At 44.3% G+C, this 25,824-nt stretch overlaps 1 long non-coding RNA gene across 1 annotated transcript in view; it reads right to left on the bottom strand.

The window, feature by feature from the left end:
* Window positions 1-24,282, bottom strand: part of LOC128325117 (uncharacterized) — a 62,339-nt gene extending 38,057 nt beyond the window's left edge. Inside the window, exon 1 of the long non-coding RNA XR_008307269.1 lies at window positions 24,176-24,282. This is a non-coding gene — a long non-coding RNA (uncharacterized LOC128325117). The remainder of the gene's footprint in view (window positions 1-24,175) is intronic.
* Between the last annotated feature and the right edge of the window lie 1,542 nt (window positions 24,283-25,824).

The raw sequence follows: 25,824 nt of genomic DNA, 5'->3' as shown, positions 1-25,824 counted from the left end.
TTTTTTAAAAAGCTATTAAACACAGTAAGTGTGTGCATTTCCTTCATAAATCCATACACTCCTCGTAATAACAGTGATGGTCATATAATTTATTCTGTAATTAAAAAGCTTCTTGGTATTAGACCAGAAAGCTTCAATAGGTTCCATGCAGAGCTCAGACAATGCCTAACAGAAGACTGCTTTGCATCTAACTAGATTCAGTGGTGTTGGGTGCATTTCTTACTTCAGCACTCAGAGAACTGACAATTCTGAGGGTCTTTATATGTGATGGACTGACAGAATCATGCCAACTCAATTCTACTGCAGCCCAGATCATTGTTTGCAAGGTCGACCATAAAGCAGCCCAGCATCAGACATATATTACTGGGCAAAGTCTGGAGCCCTGGCAGGAACCAGAGCCATTGATGCTAGCACTGGGTTCTCCCCTCCACTCTTGTGATATTTCAGATGATGAAGAATCAGCAAGGATGTAAACTTATTTACATTTTATTTACAGATAGGTAGGTAAAATGTACAGCTCCCTAGGAGTCCTGCTGCTAACTGACATTTCTTATAGACTCTAATTGTTGCTCTCTTTCTCCTTCACACACCAGGATGTTTCTCTCCAGAATGTAACTTAAATTATATTATGTTGTGAAAACATAATATTTTCACTTCTCCCCCTCTCCCTCTCATCCTTTCTTGGTGCAGAGAGGAGTTCCAGGTGGCTGGAGCCACCATTTTAATTCTCCCACAATGTTTCTAATTTCACAGGACAGCCCGCACAGCCAATCATGCTGGAGTGAGAGAGGAGCTTCCTCCCTCAAATCTGGTTCCATGAGGCCGAAACTGTGGTGCCAGCATTCAGATGTAATGCTGGCACCGCAGAAATGGAGTTTGCAGTGTCCAAACTGCACTCTGAACCAAAGGATCAGATTGGAGTTCGGGGAGGTAAACCACCTTGGAAATAGCCTTGGATTATTTTGTTTCACTTTCCTCAAATTTAACTTGTTTCTGGATCTAGTAATAAGGACAATATGTTTTCAGGATGAGTGTTCATATCAACAGTCCCTCTACGGATTTACTACATATGTTGATCAGAGGGCAAACAACTGAAAAAAAGACTTAAAGAGGGGGAAAAACCCACCCAGGAGAAACAGAGGAAGGAGAAAAAGGAGGACAACAGACAAGTACATCAGTGCAGCTCTGCTCATCCCTAATGAAACAGCAGTTTTTCTTACTGTCTAGTTCTCCCTATGACATCTCCATCTAAAAGCAGTGATAAAGAGATTTTTTTTCCACTGAAAAATTAAACCCTGAGGTGAAAACATCAAAATTGTTGACTCTGGATGGAACAAGAGCTATTGGAAGCAATTGAGAAGGGCAAGTTTTGATAACCATATTTCTAAAACCTCTCAACTTTTCTGATCAGATTTTTCCTGCAGCTCAGCATTCATTGGAAGCCTACTTTTGACCAGTTTCATGAAGAGCATGCATTGAGGGCAACTCTGTGCAAATCAAATCCCTTTGAAATTATAAGAACGTATTGTGTGAAAAATTGAGAGAACAATGACTGTCCTTGGTATAAGTGAATATTCAGAAAGGTAAATGCAATGCTCAAAAAAGCTGCTCCTCAGATTAAAAATACCTAAAGATTTTTAAAAGATGTATTCACTTTGCTAAAAGAAGACTTGTATTAGGATTTGACTAAGTAACCATACTTTCTCTTTGTGGTCTCCTTCAACTGTCCCTGGGCACAAGACTGCACGCAGCAAAGTAGTAAGTAAATTGGCTCAAACCTGCCAGTACTTTTATTCATACCATGCTGGCGATTTGTGGCTGATTCACATGCTACCTACTCACAAGCTGGCAGTTTGTGGCCAATTCACTTCTCCAGGTTCCATTCTATTCCTTTCTGTACTATTCTATTCCTTTCATATTCACAAGGTAATGGATAGTACCTATTTACTTACTCACTACTACGACGATGACCACAGCAAATATTTATATACCGCTCTTCAAAAAAATTCTCAAAGCAGTTTACATAGAAGAATAATACATAAATAAGATGACTTCCTGTCCACACAGGGCTCACAATCTAAAAAGAAACATTAGGTAGAAACCAGCAGCAGCCACTGGAGGGATGCTGTGCTGGGGTTGGATAGGCCAATTGCTCCCCGCCCCCACTGCACTAAATATAAGAGTATCACCACTTTAAAAGGAGTCTCTTTGCTCAGTTAGCAGGGGTACTGCCTGTTCACACATTGGAGCTATTCTGACGATCAGTGGAAAGCAAGCTAAGGGTGCTTAGGCCGCTTTCCACCGATCGTGAGACTCACCGGGCTTGCAGTCGAGCCCGGTTGAGTCAAAGCGGGTCACCCGCTTTTGTAGCCCTCCCCTAAGCTCAGGTTAGTGGAGCATGCACTCCGCTAACCTGGGCTTTCCAATCGTGAGTACCCACAGCATGGCAGCTACTCATGAATAGACCCCCAGAAAGGAGGCGAAAAGCCACCTCCCAGCTCCGGGGGTCTCTCCAGTATGCCCTGCGCACTTGTGCAGGGCATACTGGAATTTCCAGGGGGCGTGCGCCCCCCAAACTCCCCAGCTCCATCACAGAGCTGGCAATTGTGTGGGTGGCTGATCCGGCCACCCAGGGCTCCCACCCTGATTGTCTGTAGGGAGAGCAGGCTTAGCCCACTCTCCGCGCTGAGTTTCCCAAACCGGGTCTCACTGATCGTGAGACCCGGCTCATTATTTTTCTCCATGCAGTTCCACACCCAGGAATGGTTGTGTTGGGATTGTAGAGGGAAAAAGATGTAGCTGCATTAAAAATGTAGCTGCAAGTAGCTGGGAGCAGGGCGGTGGTGTTACAGACCAGGTCTGACTTATATACTAAATATGCTCATTAGCCAGTATACAAAATAGGTCTGGACCAAGTTCTTTTATATTAGTGACCATGTGTGATCTGGACGCATGGAAGAAGGAGATCAAACCAATCCTCAAAGAGTTCAATGGGCTTTATTGAGCAGAAAAGACTAATCTAGCAAAGCAGAAAGCAGAACCCTCTATCAATATTAGCAACAGTATTTAAACAGAACATCCTAACCAGTACCAATATTCACCCGTGTGCCTAACTAACATATTTGTGTGCAATTAAATCTTCCTAGATCCTAATTCAGATACAGGCGGAAAAGGGGGGGTTGAGAGAGGCTGAGGGCTGGCATGGTTTGGAGTTAGTAGGGGGAAAGGTGGGGGAGGAGAAGGAGGGGGAAAGGATGGAGGGACCCAAGGCTTGCAGCATATTTACCCAGGACCAGAGACTTCTCGTCAGCTGAAGGAGTGAGGCGCTTGGCTGGAGACAGGAGTTGTTCAGTTGCTCAGATCACCATGGCTGGGAGCCAGGGCACCATGGCTGGAGAGTCTTGACTTTCTCACTGCACAGTAGAAGTCACAGACAGCTTCTGACCATGGGCAGAATTCCTGCTTGTTGCCTCGCGGTTTAGCAACGAACTCTGGGTGTGTGAGCAGATTGCCCGTAGGCACAGAACTGCTCTGAGCAAATCTTGCTGTAGGCACAAGATAGCTAAACTCTCTGTCTAAAAGCCTCATTCTTATAGTGTATTTCTTTTTGATCTCTCATAGATCTATTCAAAATCTCATCTTTTCCTGGGTCCCCCAAAAAGGTGACAATTCGCTGCTACCTTCTGGACAATGTCTTAATTATTCAGGATATTGGCCAGTCCAGCGAGTTCTCCATCCCATCTTCTGTAAACTGTGTGCTCAGAAGGGAGGGGAGGCATTGCCCACAGCAAATCTGAATCTCTGAGCAGATTGGCCCCCAAAAGGTGTTAAAAGTCTCAGGAGTTAGTGAGAAAATTAGTTGTGAGACAGCAATTACATTATTTCTTGTGTACCTCTTATCTAGTGTGTAATTATATTTAAAGTAACATGTATGTGTCAGACGTCCAATACATTTAGCTAGGCAGAAGCAGCAGTGTAATAAAGTCTACAGGCATTTTCTTTGTATTCATGTGAATCGCTATAGAGTGCAATTGAGTTAATCACTGGCAAGGATTAGCATGGATTTCTTGCAACAGGAAGGGGGGAATCAGCCTCTGGCCTCCTTCACAGACACCTGGTAGTCAGTTGCATTTTTGCATATGAGTAGCCCAGGCCAAGCCTTTGTATTCCTTGCATATCCATTTTAACAACACAATGCTGGATCGCCTCCTCCCTTCACAGAGCAAGGAGAGCAACATCCTAGTTCACCTTGAGTTCAGGTATCATTTCTTAATATAAAATGAAATCAGACACAGGCCCATACTTCTGAGCTGGTACCTCTGGTTCTGATATGTTATAGACTGTTCATAACAGTGGGGACATGGCCTGCTTGAACATATTAATGTGCTCAGGGATGGTTGCTATCTCTATGAGGTCTAATTCCCCATATTTCCCAATGGCAGAGATTTTCCGGATTTACTAGGAAAGTTATGGATTTTCCTAGGGTTTGGAGTTTTTTTGGTAGCCTGGGCAAGGTCTGGAATCTACCTGCAAATAACATGTTTCTATCTTTTGTGGTTTGGTCTGGGAGTTTCATGTCATTCAAGTAGTCTGTGAGGCCCAAGCAGCTTTATATTATAGATAAATACATAAATGTCATAAAAGGAGATTCTACAAGGTTAGTGTGGTCCAGGCCCAAGACTGGTGTGGTCCCCAGACTCCCCACCACCTGAGGCAGCAGAGTGAGCTGCTGTGCCCAGCCCCAGGTGGTGCTCACGGATCTACCCCCATCCTCCTCCCACCCCACAACCACATTGTACAGCGAGCACTGCATGCCAAGTTCTTCTCCTGAATACCATCCCCACCTGATTTCCCCACCCCTACCCATCCTCCCCCACAGTCTCACTCCAGTTTCCCACCAATTCCCTCCCCCCTGCCCCCGCAGTGTGGAAGGGTGTGGAACATACCAATTTCCCTCCCACCCACCTCCCTGTGCCAGTTCTTATCTGGTGGTGGTAACAGCAGTAGTTGTCATCACCACTGCTCCTGCTCATCTTTTCACTTGTCCTACTCTACCTCTCCAAACAACATATGGCAGAGAATGGAATGGCAGGAAGTGTGCTGCAGGAAGTGCCACCACTCCAAGGAGGATAGTGGTGGAACAGCTGGTAGCTATAAGGTGGAGGGAGGTGCAGGGCATTACGCATCTATCACTGATACAGTCATCTCACACCACACCTTATTACCTGGTGTGGCTTTATTGTAGTCACAATCGTCCAGATGCAAGAATGCTATGCAAAACCTAACACAGTACTCCTTTGTTGAACACACTCTTTTCCATGCTTCCTATTTTCATTAACACTATGCTATTATTTTGCAACTAATGAAAAGAAAATAACCCAATGGGACCTATTTGTTTAACTTTTCCTTCATGACAAAATGAATGCACGTTGTTTCAAAGTTGCTACAAATGGGCACAGAGTTCCTTTTCTGGCAGCAGGACAATTTAAGCACACCCACCTTCTAGTAGGTGCCAAGCTGAGTAACCATACTGCCCCAAGACATAGCACTGTCCTGCGAGAACATGGGTATAAACACCATAAATAATAGTAGCCACCAGTGGGAGCAACTTTTTCTTTACCCACACCAACCTGGAAGACACAGTGTCCCAAGGTAGTGTGGGTACCCAACATGGTGCTCACCAGAAAGTGGCTATCATATCTCATGGGGCTAGCTGTGCCAGCCTTCCAGCAGGGCACCAAATGTAAACTGAGGTTGTAAAGCTGAGATCACAAGTTGGGAAGTCAGTTGTATGAGGGAGTTGTTGAGATTTGTGATTCTTTAGCAAAGAGCCAAGGAAGCTACCACTTCAGTTACAGAGTGCAGAGTTTAGTTGTTGCAGCTATTTAAGGAACACGCATGGAGATTATTGGTGGAGTACATTTGAGATAGGAAAGACCTATCTTATCTATCAGCTACATAATGAATAGGTAGGGGGAGAGAGAAATGTCTCCATCTTCTCTCTAGGAGGAAAGGAAGAGGACTGACTCACTACAAGAAGTACCTGAAGAGTCGAAGCAGGGGTCATAGGGTAGAGGCAAGCAGGGACAGGTAAAGGAGACCCTCACTAGCTACCTCTACTTCCAGTGCCCTTAGTGGTCATTAGGATAATTGGTGCAAAAGGTCAATGCACTGGAACTCCATATCCAACAGGAGTAAGCATAGGTCAGATTGAGTCACAGTACAAGGTCTAAGCCAGGAAATTAGGTCCACACAGGAGTAAATTAAGTTATTTACCATGAATCCCACTGCCCACTGACATTTTCAGGAGAGGTCTGTCTGTAGTTGCCACCGGCTCATCTGGTGAGCCTTCTCCACTGCTGTCCCAGAGCTTTGGGATGCACTCTCTGCTGCAATAAGAGCCTCCCCATCTCTGACAATTTTTTTGAAAAATTTTTTAAGATGCATCTGTTCACCCAGACTTTTAATTAAATACCATTGTAATAGTTTTAACATTGTTTTAAAATATTGTTTTAAAATTTTATATTGTAATGATTTAACTTGTTATTGTCATTTATTTCTGTGTTGTCATTCATTTATTTTAACTAATGTTTTAATTTTTCTGTGGTCATTTTTTGTTTGCAAACCTCCTAGAGACTAAGTTTTGGGTGGTATAAAAATATGTTAAATAATAAATAAAGTTGGGCTGTCAGGTCTGCACAGGAGTAAGGTAAATAGCAAGAGTCAGACTGTGAAAAGTTGCAAGGATGTTGCTGCAGCAAAGACCTGTAACAGACTGAGTCCTTTTCAAGGGGAAGTGAATCACGGCCATGCCCCCTGCTCTGGAATGTTGGAAGGCTTAAAATGCCTGCACTTTATTAATCAGCCTCTTGCTGCAGCATAACTGAGGTACTGGTGATGGAGCTGTCATTGCTTCAGCTTCCTCTTCCAAATCAGAAAAGGAAGAAGAGGGCAAGAAGGCATCCTCAGATCGACGAGGAGGTACTGGAGATACAGGATCTCCTGAGTCCGGGAGCAGGGGGCCCTTGCACCTTCTTCTGCATCCTCCAAGTCCTCTTAGGGTCAGGCTCAGGGATCATGACAGTGGCTATGCGAAAGAGTCCCAGTGCTATCTCTAAAATAGCAGTACCAAAATGCTTGTAAAGAAGGGGGCAAGGGCAAACAAGTGGGTTCCAAAAATGAAAATAAAACTATGAATTAGTCCTACATCTAATGTAAAATTAAGAATATGAGTGAAATTTTTAATAACAAAAATGAATGGATCCTCAAACCAATTTTTCTCTCTGCACACTCCTAGTTTTCATGATACAGCTTTTCATGAAACCAGTGCCATGAAAAACTCCTTTATCATCATGCCTCAGTGCTCCATATGAGTTTAACTGGTAGTGCATATAGCAGAAACATTATCATTTGCCTGTCATGGCTGAGTTCCTCTAAAAAATACACATCTAATGTGTTTTTAATGTGGTTCCTTGATTTGTTCTAGGCAAAGCAGAATCTCATCTTTCTTAATAGCATGGGCACATAGAAACCACTTGGTATTCAGAAGTTTGGATGAGCTAGCTTTCTGTTCACATAGTGTTTTCCTGATAAGAGGCTAGAGAAGGAACTGATGGTGGTTTTGATAACATTAAGTTTGGGATAACTGAGGTTAATTGTTTGTCTATGTCTTTGTGGCTAATTATTTAAGGAAATTATTTATTATTCAGGCTTTTTGTCACTCAAGGAAACCCAGGAGTGGTTAGTATTGATGCTTCCCTCCCGCTTCTCAACTTCCAAGGTGAACAGCTGTGCATGCTAAACTGGTGTCGATAAAGCAGCTGTTTCTGTACCAACTGATTGATATTTTGGCTGCTTTTTAGGTCTATGATTTTATTACTGCTTTTATCTGACTTGTTGTTGACTACTGTATTCTTTAATAATCATTTTGTGGAAATTGTTGTTTTCATGTACAAGTTGCCTTGAGACTCCTTTGAGCTCAGTGCCAGAATATAGATAAATAAGGGAGCCCAGAGTGAACTCCAAGTCTTCATTTTTCAGTTGTCTGGCATGGAGAGAAAAAAGTAGGAAAACTCATCTTTCCCCTTTAGGTGCAAAACATTGTGTTGAGGATTCTGACAGTACAGCTCTGCAGTTGCAGACAGTGTGGGTACCACCATTGGGGGGTGGGGCGGTGGCACCTTTAAGCATAAATTAGAAGGTGCTTACCTCCGCTCTGGAAGTACCTGCAAGCTGCTCCAAGCTTCAGGGTGTTTCCCAGCATTTTCTGCAGTAGGAGATTGGCTCGGTCCCTCAACTGGCCGCCAGCAGGGGATCAGCTCCATGGAAGCCAGGTAAGTGGAGGAGCAGATCCCCCACTGCAGCTTGCAGGTACTGCTGGAGCGGAGGTAAACACCGTCTAATTTATGCTTAAAGGTGCCTCTCGCCACCCCACACCAGCAGCGCCCACACAGGCTGCTACTGCAGCTGTGCTGTCAATAGGCAACAGATCATAAACATTTACTTAGGCCGCCGTAAGCACGCATCAGCTCCCTTGAAGATCCATAAATATTCAACAGAAAAAGTTTACCATTGTAAACGAAAGCTAGAGGTGATAATTTTGTGATTTGCAAACATCTGTTTTATTTAAGAGCATTAAATATTCATTGTACTTGTCTCTGTGAGAGAAAGGGAGGTGAATTTTTACATCTTAACATCATTCCTAACCAGTCCTAGCCAAATATGTGACAGCTGAAAAGCACCAGCTTCATCATCAAAGTTGTACTTTAAAATACTTTCCCAAGGTTTTCTTTAGGGAGCTACAGAAAATGGGGATCCAGTTCAGACAATACATCCACGGCCCCTTTGGAATCATGTGGAGGAGGAGCCCACACCCAAGCCCTATTCACACGTTACATTCAACAATCCTACAACCTGTTTACAGTGTACAGATCTGTACATGGGTTCAATGGTTTATATTTTATGCTGAATGCAGGTACAGCAGTACACTTCCTATCCGTACCATGCATTTGAGGTACCTGGATGGAGGTTCACTTTCAAGATGAATGCAGGTATAGTCATTCACACAAAAACATGTATGAGTGTACAGACATCTGAATGCAGATGCAAAATAATGTCTGAGTAGGGCTAGAGTGTGCTGAAATTCTGATGCATAATTGTGTGGGGGCAGTGGGTGTGTTTGTTTGTTTGTTTGTTTGTTTACATTATTATATTTCTCTACCACCCCATCCAAAGGCTCTGGGTGGTGCACAACAATAAAATACAAGAACAAACACCATTTAAAACAAACAAAAACAATATATAAACAAATTTAAAATAGTTCAGAGCCATTTAAAAACAATTAAAATACTTTAAAACCATTTAAAAACCTTGGAAGGTCAGGCCAAACAAGTAAGTCTTTAAGGCTCACTTGAAGGTCAACAGTGAGGCCAAACTACAGATATCTGCTGGGAGTGCATTCCACAGGCCAGGAGCAGCTACTAAGAATAGGGATGCGCAAACAGGTTAGGGGGTGCGGTTTGGAGGGTTTGACGGTTCAGGGTCGAACCGAACCCCCCCCCCCCAAGTCTGGGGGGGTTGCAGACAGAAAATTCTCTTTTAAAAAATTATTGTTATTTTACCTTGTACTCCCCTCGGGGGAGTTCCTGGATGTGGAGGGGAGGGGGGGCGCAGAGGTTCCCCCTCCCCCTGCCGGCCTTCTAAATAACCCCCCTCCCCCGGTTCAGACACTCTTTGGAGAGTTTTTGGCCTTCACCCGGTGGCTGGACAGCCATGTTGGGGCTGGGCACCTGCGCACATGGCCTCTGCATGGCCTGGACTACAATTTTCAGTCCGTGGACCACCACCTTCCAGACCAAACCTGTGGGGGTTCAAAGGGGTGCTGGACCAAACTGGCCTGGTTGGGTTCAAGGCCTGTCTGGCCTCGAACCAAACTGTGCCAGCTAGTTCCATGAACATCCCAAACAGAGAAGGCCCAGTTCCAAGTCACCACCACAGGTGCCAGTGGCAATGGGAGATGGACCTCTCCAGGTCTTAGGCTAGGGTTTGGGAGTGAGAGCAGCAATGACAATGGAATATTTCAGTATTGGGTAGAGGAATCTTCATTTGCTCTAATATTATTGTTATTAGAGTAATTAGTTGAAGCTTTAATTGAGATTGATATTAGAGTGGTAATTAATTTGAGGAAGTGATTCTCAAAACAAATTCTTCTAATCTAAATGTTAATGTATAAATTAAAACTAATTTTTAATTCAAATTTTGTAACACCAAAAATCTTGCATTAAATTTAAAAAAACTCTTAGGTATGCAAGAAGTACAGCCAGAAGGATGCTTATAAATTAAACTGGATGCCCTAGGGACAAACATTGCTACATGCCCGTGCTTTGGAATTCCTTCTTTGCATCAACATAAAATAAAAACCCAGATCTAAATTTGCATTTACACATAGAGATGTGCAAACCGACTCGAGGTCAAGTCAGTTTGCCACCAAACCGGGCTGGCACAAGGGCCAGGGTGCATGAGCAGCAGCCTCCAAAATGGCCACTACAACCATGAAGAGGGCCAAAATGGCCCCAGAATGGGCTGAGCTATCTCATAGAAGACTGGGGGGAGGCTGGCTGGGAGAAGGGGGAAATGCCGGAGACACCCGCATGGTTGCAGCAGCATTCCCTGGAGGTTGCCAAACCCAGTAGTAAGTTGTTGGGTTGTTTTGGTTTTTTTGAAAATACACTTTAGAACCCTGAACCAGCTCGAATGCAAACCAAGCCAGTGCTCTAGTTCAGGGTGCCAAAACCAAATATGCCAAGTCTCGTTCAAGTCCAGTTCGGACTCGCACTGAACTGGGCAAACCAGTTTTGTGCACACCCTTACCTACACAGTTAGTTATAGAGACAGTGGCTGACCAGTTTTCCTTCTAACAGGGAATCTCACATGTTGTTGACTACAACTCCCAGAATCCCCAGCTGCAATGGCTTTTGCTTGGGCATTATGGGAGCTGTAGTCAACAACATCCGGGATTCCCTGTTAGAGCAAACACTGTGGCTGACTTCTAAATGTTATGAACCAGGGCCCAATGACAGTCCTGGGTGAGCAGTTGGCTCTCCACCTTAAGCTACAGCAGGGTTTCCCAACCTGGGTTCCTCCAGATGTTGCTGAACTATAACTCCCAGCATCCCCAAGTACAATTTATTGATGCTGGGGATACTGGGAACTGTAGTTCAGCATCATCTGGAGGAACCCAGGTTGGGAAACACCAAGCTGTAATGTGTATCAGACCTGCTTTGTTAAAGCAATTGAGCTGAAACTGTAAACTAATGCATTTTGCCATGGCTTACCTTATTGCTATAAAACCTGTTTGTGGTTTTATTTTATACACTTATGTACTGTCTTAAAGCAAAACTCACACCAAAGGACTATGGGAAAGACACCAAAGGACTATGGGAAAGAGACAAAGAAGCATGCTGTCTGACTAAGGCTCAATATTCCTGGTGCTGAATGAAAGATGGCCAGTGACCTTGTTGACTTGAAAAACCACAACATTCCACTGTCTCTCTATATTGCTTGTACCAGGCCCTAAATTAGAAGGAAGTAATTCTCACTTGTTTTGTTCTAATTGACACAATCTTCAAGGTCTCCGCAGCTGAATGTTTGTATTAAAAAGGCGTTATTATCTCCTCTTATTTCCTCCTCCCTTCTTCTCTTCCCATCTCCTGCCTCATGAACATCAGTGAAGTTGGGCCCAGAACTCAGAACAGATAAATGGACTTTTATTGCTGATGCATCAAGGCTGAAGATTCTTACATGACCCTGTCCAATTTGGATATTTGCAATAACAGTGGGGTGCAAGAGATAAGAACAAGATGCCAGACTTCATGGAACCATGGGGCAACTGGACTGACAACTCCAGAGGGCTGGATCCATAAAGATCGTCAATGATGATGCAGATAACACCCCAAGAAGACGTGAGAAGGTCCTGCACATCATGAGAATCAAAGCAGCCTGAAGGTATAACTGTTTGGAACGAAGTGAACTTAGTCAGAGGACCAGACCCTTTTTTTCATCAGTTCCTCTCCAATGCGCATTGCTTCACACTCTAGCTTCATCTGCACTCCCACTGCATTGAACTCTAGTCTCTGATTAGTAAGAACACAGAAAAGACCCAAGCCTGGCCAGCAGAGGGCTCCTGCATAAATTTGAACAGAATTCTCCCCCTTTCCCTCCCTTTTCCCATTTCCTACCTTTGCATACATTTTCCAGTTATCATCCTTTAGCATTGTATCATATTAGGTTAGATAGTCTGCTGCCAAGCCTTACGCTTCTGTGTTGCTGTATACACTTCCTCAGTAAAATCCATATACCATATAGCAGGGATTCTCAATTGGGGTGTGCAATTCAGATTTTCAGTGTTTCGATTCAGATCCAAATCAAAACATCCCCAATTCATTTTTTGGTCTGACTCTGACCCATCCGAATCAACCCAGATTCGATTCGGACCCAAATTAATCTGACTCTGAATTGATTCAGATCAATAAAATTGGTCACAGGGCCAAAAGAGTGGGGCATGGTGGTAGTGCCTAATGGGTGGAGGCTACCACCCAAATTGCAGAGGGATTGGGCAAAGGGCTGATTTTTGGTGAATTGTTGAAGTTTTAGTGTCTTTGGGGCAGATTTGGGGCATAAAGTGGGATCTGGGGTGGAAGAGTGGGGTGGGGTGGTAGTGCCTAAAGGGTGGAGGCTACCAACCAAATTGCAGAGGGATTGGGCAAAGGGCTGATGTTTGGCGAATTGTTGAAGTTTACACGTCTTTACGGTTTCCCCCCATAATGTATAATGGAGGTGTATCGCTTCATGTCGGGGGGGAAAGGGTGGCCTAGAGTGGTGTGGGGTGGGTGGTAGTGCCCAAGAGGGGCAAGGAAGCTACCAGAATTTTTTCAAAGGATTTGGGCAGAGGGCTGATTTTTGCTGATATGTTGAAGTTTACGTATCTTTAAGGCTTTTCCTCAAGAGGTATAATGGAGGTTCAGCAGCTCCATAACTGCACTTGGGGGGTGCTGGGGTGGCCCAGAGCGATTGGTGGTGTAGTGCACATAGGGTGCCAACCACCCCCATGGGTTTCTAACCCATGGATTCATGGTTTGTATTGAAAATTCCATTTGCTATCAGAGAATCTACACTCAGAACACCTCAGAAACAACAGAACCCTGTACTCCATTGAAGTCAATGGGAGGCAAAAAGGCGGGAAATTCAAATAGACATCATTGCTCAAAATAGATGGGAAAGAAGAAGCACTTTAACGGCCACAAAATGGAGGGCCAAAACAACAGATAATTCGGAGCTGAAACGGGTGATTCGTTTCGGCTCCAAAACATTTTGGGTGGCTAGGAGGGTGATTCGTTTTGGGAAGGAATCACTCAAAATCGGCTGTTTCGGGTTCAGATCGTTCTGTACCCAAAACGTTCTGCACATCCCTAATTCTCAACCTTGGGTCCCCAGAGGTCATTGGACTACAGCTCCCATAATCCCCAGCGCCAATGGCCTTTGGTTGGGGATTAAGGGAGTTGAAGTCCAACAACATCTGGGAACCCAAGGTTGGGAACCCATGCTATATAGTACATGGTCATTTCATGCATTACACAGCAACAGATCCAGAATTGAAAATCTTTGGTGTGTTTGTTACTTGGTATGTTTGTTATTCAATGGAAGTGCTTTGTTTAGAACTCAGCCAGTGTCTACCTGGAGTTGTGTGAATATCACGCAAGATCTTACAGCTACCCAACCCAAAGGTGCCCAGGACTTCTGTGACATCAGACATGCAGTAATATATCACTCCTGCCAAGCTTCACTGAGATATCAGAGCAGATTGGCCAATGGCTTCAAGACAGTTGGAGCAAGCAGGTCAGAAAGGAGAGGCTGCCTTCACACGTAACCAGGGACCAGAGTTGCAAGTTTCCTTACTTTACTCAGGAGCCTCCAATTTGAACCCTTGGTTTGTAGTGAGTTTTGCTGCTCCAGACTGATGGTTCATGGAACTTCTGTTCCATCCAAATGCAGCACTTGAAGCTGCATTTGGCCAGACTGGAGTTAAGAGAAGAAGCTCTTTCCTCTCTCCCTCTCTGATTGGCTCTGTGGGCTGTCCTTCAAGCAAGTAGGAAATCCACACAGCCAGTTGTCCAGCCTCTCTGCAATCTCACTGACTGTTGAGAGGACACTATCCTGTCATCCGAGTGTGGACAGGAGAGCAGGATGTGGGGTGGAGTGCAGAACCATGGTTCCATTGGACCCGCGGTTTGAAATGATGTGTGAATGCTGCCAGAATGAAAGAGTAAGAGACCAGATAATGAGGTAGAAAACACAAGACATTCATTCAGGTGAGTCCATGGCATCTCAAACAGATCGTTTCTCTCCAGTGTTTGAATGTGAACTGCAATGCACATGGTCACCAGTTTGTAAAAGATGGTTGCAGATGACAGCCACAGCCCATGAATGGTAAACTTGCTAGCTAATAATAATAATGTTGCGGGGAGTGGGGGGAATCCTAGCTGAATTCTGGTTTGAGGAAAGTGGGATAAAAATGTGTTTGGTGTTTATATCGCTGGGGTGGGGTGGGGAGGGATGGGGTGTGAGATTTTGATGCAAATACATACACATTAGAGGCACCATGTTGTAATCTGGACATATTTGAGTTAAATCACAAAAAAGAAATACAGGCAAACCTCTTTACTCACAGATTTGTTTTGTGTATCTGCGGTCGGGAAAATGACACCCGACCTTGGCGTACACAGGGAAAGGGAGGGGGGGGACACACTAACCTTGTGTATCTGCAGGTCATGGGTGGTCAGAAATGATTGCAGAGGTCATTTGTGGCTGCCATTTTAGGGATCAGAGCCACAAAATGGCCCCTGTAAAGAAAACCCCAAAATGTGATTTTGGGCCCATTTGGGGGGCACATCGTGACTCAGGGGAGCAGCAAAGCAAGGTAAGAAGCTCCACCCATGAAAATCAGCTGTTTTGGTGTCTTTTTCAGCCACTTTGGAACCTAACTCCCACAATCCCATAGGGATCAGTGATCTGATATTTGCAGTTTCTGTATCTGTGATACAGCAGCGGAACGGAAACCCCACGAATATCGACGTCCACCTGTAAATGTAAAATGCATTTGCTAGGTTTACTTTTACTGTATTCCTTGTAAAAAGCAATGCTGGTGTGCTGTAGTGGTTGGAGTACTAAGACTTGGGGGACCTGAATTCAATCCCTTACTCAGCCATGAAGTTTACTAGATAACTCTGGGACAGTCTCGGCCTAACCTACTTCACTGGGGTGTTATAAGGATAAAAGGGATGAAGAACCACGTGTACTGCACTGAGCTCCCTGAAGGAAGGATGAGACAGAAATGCAATAAATGAAACTAGAGCAAGGCCATTCAGACAGGACTGCCATACATTCCCTTTTAAGCCAAGCTTTTTGTGCCTTTGGCATGCATACCTAGTACACGTTATTCCTGTTCCTTTAGAGGTAGGAGGGAGGCCGCAGGAGAGGGAGGAGATGAGAGAGCAGCATCCAGGAAGAGAAAAAAATGAGGACAGTTATGAGATGGGTCATACTGAGTGTGCGTGTGCTATGGAAATTAAATGGTATTATTTGCAAAGGAGAGCATTGCCTAAAAACTTTTGAGACCCACTGTTCTGAATTTTGCCAGAGAGTAATAGACTGAATAATAATTGCCTGGGCCCATTACTTTTTTTGCTCTCCAAAGAGCCATACTGTTGATATGAAGACTTAAAAACCTTGGAGCAATACTTACAGGGAGAAGATGAAATGTTTCTCAGGAGATATATTTGAACGCCCGATGGAAATTACTACCCTGATCCATCCTTCCCTATTACATCAGTTTGCCTTGCCATTATAGGAAGTGAATACAGCTCCTTTTCCTTATCTTGAGGCTGGTGTGTAGGGGGGAGTGGGAGGGGAAAAAATCACATTCCATTTTGTCTCAGAAAACACACATTATTTAACTTATAAAATATTTAATCTAAGTAATTAATCCTCTCACGACAGCGCTTTGCACATTTTTGCTGGCAATCCATACTTTGAAATAGCCTATAGTTACCAGAAACTTTGTTTCCTTTTCCAGATGAAATTAATCAAAGGCTTGCATGCTGAATTATTCAGCAACTGAGTGAAACCTGCTTGCCGTTGCTTGCAGCAAGAAAACTTGTGCTCCTTTCAAGTTTCAACAATACAATAACTTGAATTTTCCAACAAGATGTAAGTGAGACAGACCTGAAGCAGCTTATCAGTTGACCACACAAGCGATCATTTATTATTGTATTGCAGCATGTTTGTGTCTGTCTTATAGTATTATATATATATAACAGTTTGGTTTATGAGACTTGGCAATTTATATTTTCAGTTGCAGACTGTGGTCTTGTATTCTTAGCAGTTAAGAAAAGGTAATTAAATTATAGAGCTCAAAACAAGTGCTGATTTACAAAGTCATGAAACCAATTTTAGTTAGAACCCTATGTAGGCCAATTTGGCCAGATCTGCATTCGCCAATATTAGACAGGGGGATAATGATACTGTACTTTTATATATTATGTAAACAGTGAGCAAGGAACTTACAGGCCAAAGAACTGTACAACTAGTTCTATTTCTGCATGGCCCAGGAGATCATACTTCTTGAATAGCAGCATCCCTTACTTGTGACAAACTGTTTTAGAAGCTGAAGAGTCTTTCAAAAACAGGCCATGATATGACCTATGTGGTAGAGTAGGGGTTGAATTCTTCTTCACATTGGGGCAGGAGTTCTGCATCTTGCCCATGGCCTTGCTGCTAGAGCACAAGCAAGTCTGAGGAGATAGATCGCAACAAATGCTGGTCTAAGAAGCCAAGCAGTGGAGCAGTCGCAAATGAAGAAGGGATAGCTATTACAAAGTATACTGGGTAAATAACTAGGAAGCTGGCAATGAGTCAAATGAACATGGGGAAGGTGCAACTAGTTGGGAGACAGAGCAAAATGACAGGGATTCCAGGGCATGAATGAGGTAGGCAGTTACTTGAGTGTCACCATTGGTCTTTACACCACTCCTTCTGATTGGCAATAATGCTCCTATGTGCCAGGTGGGCATGTATGTGCCACTGTTTTTAGTCCTTTCTCTTGTGGGACCATAACCCACTCCCACTGGCTTCTCCCAGAGTAGCCTGGCCCACCGGCGGCCAAATTTGGACATTCTCTGACCCAGTTCAGGCCTCAGCACATGCATGGAGGCTATTTTAGTGACATCCGCGCATGCGCAGAGGCCATTTGTGTGACTGGATTCCCTTTTACTAGCAGAGCCCCCAAACTGATTTGGTTCAAACCAGGCACAGTTCAGTTCAAACACAGACTGGCAGAGGCCGGTCCAGTTCGACTCCAAACCTGTTGAGCTGAGTCAGTTTGACTTTGAGCCCAGCTCAAAATCATCTGGCTTGCATACCCTTTCCCTGCTGGAGGTTATTGGGATGTGTGCCATCCCAGCAGAAACTTGCATAGTCAGCAGAGAGCAGGTAAGGACCTGCTCTCCTTTTCCTTCAAGTTCCCGGTCCCATTTCCCTAAAACTGCTTGAACTGCGATTTGAACGACAGTTCGTGCACATTCCTAATCTGAGCTCCTTTTAAATGTAGATAGAATTCATCTACATTTAGATAAATACATCTAGAGAAAGAACTGTGGACTTTATACATGCATACCTTGTGGCTACAAGTATCAGTTGGTACCTGTCTATCCACTCAGGCCATGTAGGGCATTCACAGGACCTTTTCTGGGGGAGAGGATAAAAGCTGAAAGCCTATACTTCCTTACCTAGGAGTAAACCCCATTGAATTCAATGGGACTGGCTCAATTGGGGGTGGGGGGAGGACAACTGCCCCCGGCACCCCTTCCTCCAGACACCCATGCTAGCTATAGAGGACTGTTCAGGGAAAGATGCTGTCAGATCTGCCTGGTTGCCTCATTGCTCATTTGTTGGAATGTGAGGAGATGTGGACTGGGATAGGCAGAGTAGTGTTTTGCCAGGATATTGTAAGAGTAGATGTCTGTGTAGCTGAATCATCTCCCTTGTTCAAAATTACCTCTTATCTCTTCTTCTGGTATTCTGTTTTCTACATTGTTACTAGAAGGGCAGAGGATTGCAGTGACATTATGCCAGCGTAACTCTGACATAGCACCTACTAGTATAGTGGGAACAAATGATAAGCCTCCCTGTGACCTTTCTTGTACAAATCAAGCTGGTTAACATGAGTCAAGTGGGGATATGACACTATGTAGGGGTTCCCCCCCCTCCCCGCTTCCTTATTTGGCACATGTCATGTTTTCATTCTCTATTTTTTTGCTCAATCTGTAACCTGGGAAAGGGGAAGTTCATATGTTGTCAAGACAGACCTTCAGAATTATTGCTGGAAATGCATACTATTGAGTGACTGACATCCAGACTAATTCAGCGCTGATGCTGCTCATGCTGCACTGGTGTTACAGGGAAGGGATAATATTTGTTGATCTCCCCTTCCCTCTGAAGTCCGCTGTGCCTCCTGAACATATGTTCCTGAGAGCTGTATGACCCTCAAGAACATATTTTTGGAGACACAGTGGACTTCTGAGGGAAGGGGAGATTGACCAAAAATGCCCTCCTCCATAGCACCAGGATAGTGTTAGAGTTCCAGACCTATGTTAGTCTGTGTTATGGGCCGAACACCCCCCCCCCCAAATTTCCACCTTAATTTGGAGATGCTGCTCTGAGGGAATTCTTAGGCAGTTCAAATGCAGTCAGAGACCTAAAGTGTGTCACCAGGGCTTCTCCTAGCAATACACAGTCTCTTCCCATTAACTATAGCCAGAGACCTAAAGTGCTTCCTCAAGAAGCTCAGTCTCCCCTGCAGCAGTAGAGACCTAAAAGGTGTTGCCAAGGCTATTCCAATGAGGCTCAGTCTCCCCACCAGAACATAGGAAGCTGCCATATACTGAGGCTATACACACGGTCATACAAAATCGGGCTAAGGGAGCGTAGCCCGATTTTGTATGACCATGAGAACCACCAGGCTCGCAGCCGAGCCCAGTCTCACCAAAGCGGGTCACCCGCTGGAATGCCCCTCCCCTTAGCTGAGGTTAGCGGAGCAAGCACTCCACTAACCCAAGCTTTTCGATCATGTGTTGCCACAGCACAGGTACGTGCCGCAGCAACTCACGAGTAGACCCCCAATCGGGAGGCCTAAAAGCAGCCTCCCAGCTTGGGGGTCTCTCCAGCATGCCCTGTGCGCTCATGCAGGGCATGCTGGAGCTTCCGGGGGCCACGCGGCCCCCAATCCCCCCAGCCCCTGCTGGCTCCGTAACAGAACTGGCAGTTGTGTGGGTGGTCAATCTGGCCACCCAGGGCTGCCTCCCTGCTCATCTGCGGGGAGAGTGGGCTAAGCCCCCTCTCCCTGCTAACCCTCCCGAGGCGGGTCTCACTGATTGCCTTGGTCCATCTAGCTCAGTATTGTCTTCACAGACTGGCATCGGCTTCTCCAAGGTTGCAGGCAAGACTATCTCTCAGCCCTATCTTGGAGAAGCCAGGGCAGGAACTTTAAACCTTCTGCTCTTCCCAGAGTGGCTCCATACCCTGAAGGGAATATCTATAACCCAAATCCCCCCTGATATGTCACCGGAAGCCTCTCAGCACTTTCCCCAAGTGGGGTGGTTCCCCACAAGCTGCCTGAGCAAGCTGTTCCCACTTAGAGGGCCAGGGCTTGGTTGGGGGCCGTCTCCTGGTCCCTTACAGTCAGACTGCAACCTCAACAGGAGGCTTGCACCATCAACACAATTGTCGTTGTTTTTTGCGTGGTTTTTGTTGGTTTTTTTGGTTTTTTACAGTTTATATCCCGCTCTTCCTCCAAGGAGCCCAGAGCGGTGTACTACATATTTAAGTTTCTCCTCACAACAACCCTGTGAAGTAGGTTAGGCTGAGAGAGAAGTGACTGGCCCAAAGTCACCTAGCTAGTATCATGGCTAAATGGGGATTTGAACTCGGGTCTCCCCGGTCCTAGTCCAGCACTCTAGCCACTATAGCCACTCCATGGCAGCTGTACTGTCACAGTCAGGCTTAAGTCTCAATAGGGGGCTGTGTTGCAGAGAAATTACTTACCCTCTATAACTAACTGAACAGGAAGCCCACTTCAACTGAGAAACAAGAGTTTGATATTCATCATTAACTAAACATAGGCTAAGAAAACAATAAACAGGCTAACAGTCTCTGATACAGAGTGAGGCAGAACCTCTTGGTTTGAATTCAAGGCAACAAGTGAAGAGCAAACAAACAAACACTGTGACTCCACCCCACCCCGCAAGCCAGTACTCAGACACATTCAAATAAAGAAGCATGCCTCATACAAACAACAGACAATGTCTGTGGAAAAATCCCAACACATTGGACCCCAAGTATTTGCAGCAATGTAAGCTCCAGAATACTGGCAGCCCTTTCAGCTAGGCCAGGGCTACTCAACGTCTGCCCTTCTGTAGATGTTGGCCTACTACTCCCTCATCCCTGACTATTGGCCGCTGTGGATGCTGGGATCTGTAGTCCAAAAGCAGTGGGAGGGCTGAAGTTGAGTAGCCCTGAGCTAGCCCATAAGAGTGCCTTGTAAGATGCCTTTAGCTGAGCAGCAGACCTGGTTCAAGTAGGTACCTCTTTGGCACAGCATCCCAGATGTAAAACTGAACGCATACGGAAGTGCTGGTTATATGGGACTATGCCATTTAATCAACTGTTTCTAAGCTGAGGAAGAAGTGCCATTAAATCACCTCACGCTAAACTGAAATTGCATCGTGCTTTTGTGGGCCCCTCTTTTATGTTGTATTTCAGTGCTGAAAATGACATCTGGAGGTACACATGATCCCTGTGTAGAGCCTTACTGGGTTCTGTGGGGAGCCTGCTCTCCCCGCAGACGATCCCCAGGCTAGCCCTAGGCGGCCAGATCGGCTGCCCACAGCTCCGTCAAGGAGCCAGTAGGGGCGATGGGGATTGGGGGCCACTAAGCCCCAGGACGTTCCAGGATGCTCTTTGTGAGTGTGCAGGGCATTCTGGAGAGACCCCTGAGGCCAGAAGATGGCTTGTAGCCTCCTGGTTGGGGGTCTACTTGTGTGTCGCCACAGCGTGGAGCCATGCCACAGCGGCACACAATCAACTAGATGGGGTTAGCGGAGGACTCACTCTGATAACCTCATTTAAAGTGAGGTTTTAAACTTACTGAGGTTTTCTGCCGGGAATTGTGTGGTTACCGTGGCAGCACATGGCCACAGGAAAGCAGGCTCGGCTCCCTTAGACCACTTTCCCGTGGTCGTGAGAATTGCCTCCTGGTCTAGTATTTTGCTGGCTGAGGGAAAAGGTGGACTCTCTATGACAATAATACTAGATGGTTCCTCTCATTTAAATCTGCCTTTCTGTGTTATAACAAACACTATTCCCTCTGACTCACAATTGATTTGTTTAAATGAGTTATTATTTTATTAAATTCCAGAGTACGAGAGACAGCATCTCTCTCCTTACAAATAGCATATTATACGCTCTGAGCCCACCCACACTCTTTTTCATTTTTACATTTTCTCTGCAATCTTTCATGGCCATTGACTTTTCATCTCCACATCCTTTTTCACATTAAACACAGACCCACACATGCACTGTCCCATTTTTCTTTTAAATAAATCATAAGTCCATGCCAGAAATGACTTGAGGTGTTCTTCAGAATTTGTAAACAGCATTAAAGTCTTGTGGGAAATGCCACAGAGCATTGGTCTGAATTTATTAAGCAGTTTCTCAGCATTGATATATATATTTTCCAGTGCGCATTTTGACAACATATTTCCTTCTAAAGTATTTTTATCCACCCTTGATCACTTTGAACATTTTACAGGCTCAGAGCAAAGATTTTGAAAGCCTCATGAATAGCTTTGTAAATCAGCAAGTGAGAAGCATTTATATATTGGTTTAAATGATGGCTTTGCACTGTCCAACAGATTTAGAGTGGGGGGAAATGCCTTTAAACAAATAGGGGCATGAAAACCAAATATAAAGATGAGCATTGCTTTTAAAAATCCTCTTTGCACAAGCAGAGTCCAAACCATCAAAAAATCAAACCTAATAAAAATGTCTTACAGTGTTTTTCAAAGGGCAAGTCTTTTGGCAAGTCTTTAAAAGCTTTGAATATAACTGCCACCACACCACTGACATCTCTTTATGGTCACCTACATTCTGAACCTGGTGAATGGATGTCATATGAAAGACTGAAGTTCCATCACAGACAAATTCAGACACAGGCCACATTCACATGTAATATGGATCCACGGGTCCAATGGACCTGCGGTTCCATTCCCACCTCCCCTTGCTCTCCCATCCAAATTTGAATGTCACACACTCAGTGCAGTGACAAACTAGATGTCAGACTCAGCGAGACTGCAAAGTGGAGGGAGAATTGGCTGCCAGGGCTTCCGTCTTGATTGAAGGACAGCCCCAGCAGCCAATCGCAGTCAGAGGGAGGGAGGAGCTTCCTCTCTGAACTCTGGTTGCCGGACAAGACTGTGGTGCCACATTCAGATGTAATGCTGGCACTGCCGAATCAGAGGTACAGGTAGCAAAACTCACTACAAACTGAAGGTACAAATCAGAGTCTGGGGAGGGAAACTGTGTGTCCATCTTCCAGCAAAACTGTGGTTGCCCGCATTCGGATGTACAGAAATTGAAACTGGAGACTCCTTCACCTCTGGTTTCATGTTACATGTGAATGTGGCCACAGTATTACCTTACATGAGATATTGATATGAATTTCCATGGGGAGTAGCTCCAAAGTCACTGAGGTAATATAAGAACAAGCCCCAGGAGAGTTTCAGAAAGGAGATCACTATCTACAACAAATATGCTCTGATACTTTTGCAGAAATGATACGTTATCCCATTCATATTGTTCATTTTACAGAGATATTCGTATTTCTCCGCCCTCCTATTAAACATGCCTTATAGAACAGATAATGAATTCACCACCTTTCTTTTAGCTGAATGCTATGCACCCATAACACCGTGTGTGGCCAGATTCTGCACAGCTGCATGTAAGGTTAGGTCTGAGCTCGTTTAAGCTATACTTAGTAGAAATTCTGATATCATGTATTTGTACTACTTATACTATGGTCTGTATTGTTGGGTCAAAGATCATAATAAAGTATTCATTCATTCATTGTCCCAAAGAAGACCGACACAAATATATGATATATCTGATTCTTTACTTTCTTGCATTTCTGTACATTTCCTGATACCAAGGACAAAATTCTGCTAGGGAAGAAGGAAAACAAAAAACATTAATACTGTACATTCCAGGCAAAAATAACCTTTTTGAACAGAGGTTTTTTCCCTTCTCTTGAAATAAACCAAAGTTTCAATGTAGCACCACTTAATTATATTATTGAGCACCATGCTTAAGGACCAACAGAGAACAGGAGGACCTCCTTATGTCATGCAGAAGATGAGAAAGCTGTTGTTGTCCAAAATAGACCATACAGTTAAAGAACAAAATGAATAGAACACAGAACTTACAAAACCTAGAACCATGGGATGGGATAGGTTGGAGGATAAATGTGGTGGCTAATATCCAGACCAAGTTACTCAATAGTACTATCCAGGAGTCATTCTAAAGAACTTCTTAATGTAATAAGGCTACTCAGGAGTAATTATTCTGGATATCAGTCAGATTCCCTCACTGTACTACCCTAATTCTGAAAATAATTAGCCATTTCTGCCTACATGTTATTTAAATTTGGGTAACTACAACATTCTCAGTCCTTGAGGGGTTAAATTCTCTCTTGCCTAGAAATAAACCATTTTTTAAAAAGCCACATTTTCAAGTTCTAAAATTCAAAATTACTGATGGACTCTGAAGATATTTTACTGCCACTGCTCACAGACTTTACACCACAGGCGAGAGCCAAAAACTGACAATCTTTTGTCTTGCACCAAAGGCTCAAACCTCTGGCAAGCCCCAAGGCAAATATACCCGTGGAGAGGGCAGAAACAAACACTCTCTCAGATGCTGACCCAACTGCAGCAACAGCAAGTTAAGAATATAAGAACATAAGAACAGTCCTGCTGGATCAGGCCCAAGCCAGAGAGTGAAGAGTCCCTACCTACTGAGCCTTAGACAGATTCCTCTTCTGTGCCCAGAGAGCCACAACTGCATGGGAAGGGATCAGGAACAGATTCCTCCCCATCTTTCTTCTTCTTCTTAAAGACGAAATAATGTTTAGACCATTTTAGCTGGAATTCTAAGAGGAAAACTCAAATGGGTTAATAATTAAAACAATTATTGCACTATAAAGGCTCAAAATTCCAGTTTCTTTCTCTTGCTTTTAAAGGCTTTAGAGAACATTTGTAAGTCAATAACACCTGGTATTACTCTATCAGGATGCTGTTTTAAATTACAATTGCACCATCAACACTATTCTTCCTCCTTCAGGAAAGACCTTTGTGTAGCAAGACTTCCTATGAGTTCTTAACATGAAATTTTATACTGGGCCAGATCTATGAAACTTCACAGATGAATCATGTTCTTTTTGTTTAATTTAAAGCAAAACACCTGGGGGAAAATGTAGCACTCAGTATGCCTAACTTCAAATGCAGGATGTTCTCACCGAGTTGCTGAACAACTGACTACATCTACTACTACAGCAAATAGTTATAGACTACTTTTCAACAAAAGTTTCCAAAGTGGTTTACATAAAATAATAATAAATAAATAAGATGGATCCCTGTCCCCAACGGGCTCACAATCTAAAAAGAAACATCAGATAGACACCAGAAACAGTCACTGGAGGGGTACTGTGCTGGGGATGGATAGGGCCAGTTGCTCTCCCCCTGCTAAATAAAGAGAACCACCACTTTAATAAGGTGCCTCTTTGCCCATTTATCAGAGATCTCAAACTGTGACCCTCCAGCTTTTACTGGACTACAACTCCCATCATCCTCAGGCACAATGTGCAATAGTCAGGAATGATAGGAGCTGTAGGGTAACATCTCCAGGAGGGCTGCAGTTTGAGACCCCTAATCTATATATGAAGCTGCCTTATACTCGGTTAGTTAGGCTGTCAGTCCATCTTGTCCTATATACTCTGGCAGGCCACAGTTCTCCAAGATAACAAAAAGAAGTCTTTCCCAGTCCTCGTTCCCACACACGAAAGGAAAAGCCTATTCTTTTCAACACCCTGGGCATCAGACACCAAGCCCAATGCTTCATACACCAGTGGTCATGGCCAGTATCAGAAGTGGGAACAACTGGGCTCACGTAGGAGCCCCAGGCCTTCAGGAGAGCCCAATGCAGGGTTGCCCATAGCCTCCACAGCAATGAAATGCTTCTCTTGGCTAAGTGCCTTGACTCCTCTTTCTAAGGCAGGGCTACACAACTTTGGCCCTCTTGCAGATGTTAGCCTGCAACTCCCATAGTCCCTGCCTATTGGCTACTGTGAGTGGAGATGATGGGGACTATGGTCCAAAAACAGCTGGAGGGCCAAAGTTGTGCAGGGCCTGTTCGAATCCCACAATAAATGGCAGCTTTTTGTTCTGGAAGGGAAAAGGACAAAAGGAATAAAAAGGACCTAGGTGGGTCCAACCAAAAGTACAAAACCAACCAAAAGAACCCATCACTGTCAAACCATGTCTTTTCATGGATATGTGTTGCTATGAGGTAATATGTATTGTTAATATTTATGGGTCATAAGAAAATATTTATTAAATATCCAATGGTTCCATCCCATGTTTTTATGAATATTAGACATTATTT

The sequence above is a fragment of the Hemicordylus capensis genome, chromosome 4 (assembly GCF_027244095.1).
Source record: "Hemicordylus capensis ecotype Gifberg chromosome 4, rHemCap1.1.pri, whole genome shotgun sequence".
In the NCBI taxonomy this organism is placed as follows: Eukaryota; Metazoa; Chordata; class Lepidosauria; order Squamata; family Cordylidae; genus Hemicordylus; species Hemicordylus capensis.
Note: the sequence above shows the minus strand (reverse complement) of the source record. Positions and strands in the feature narration are given on the sequence as shown.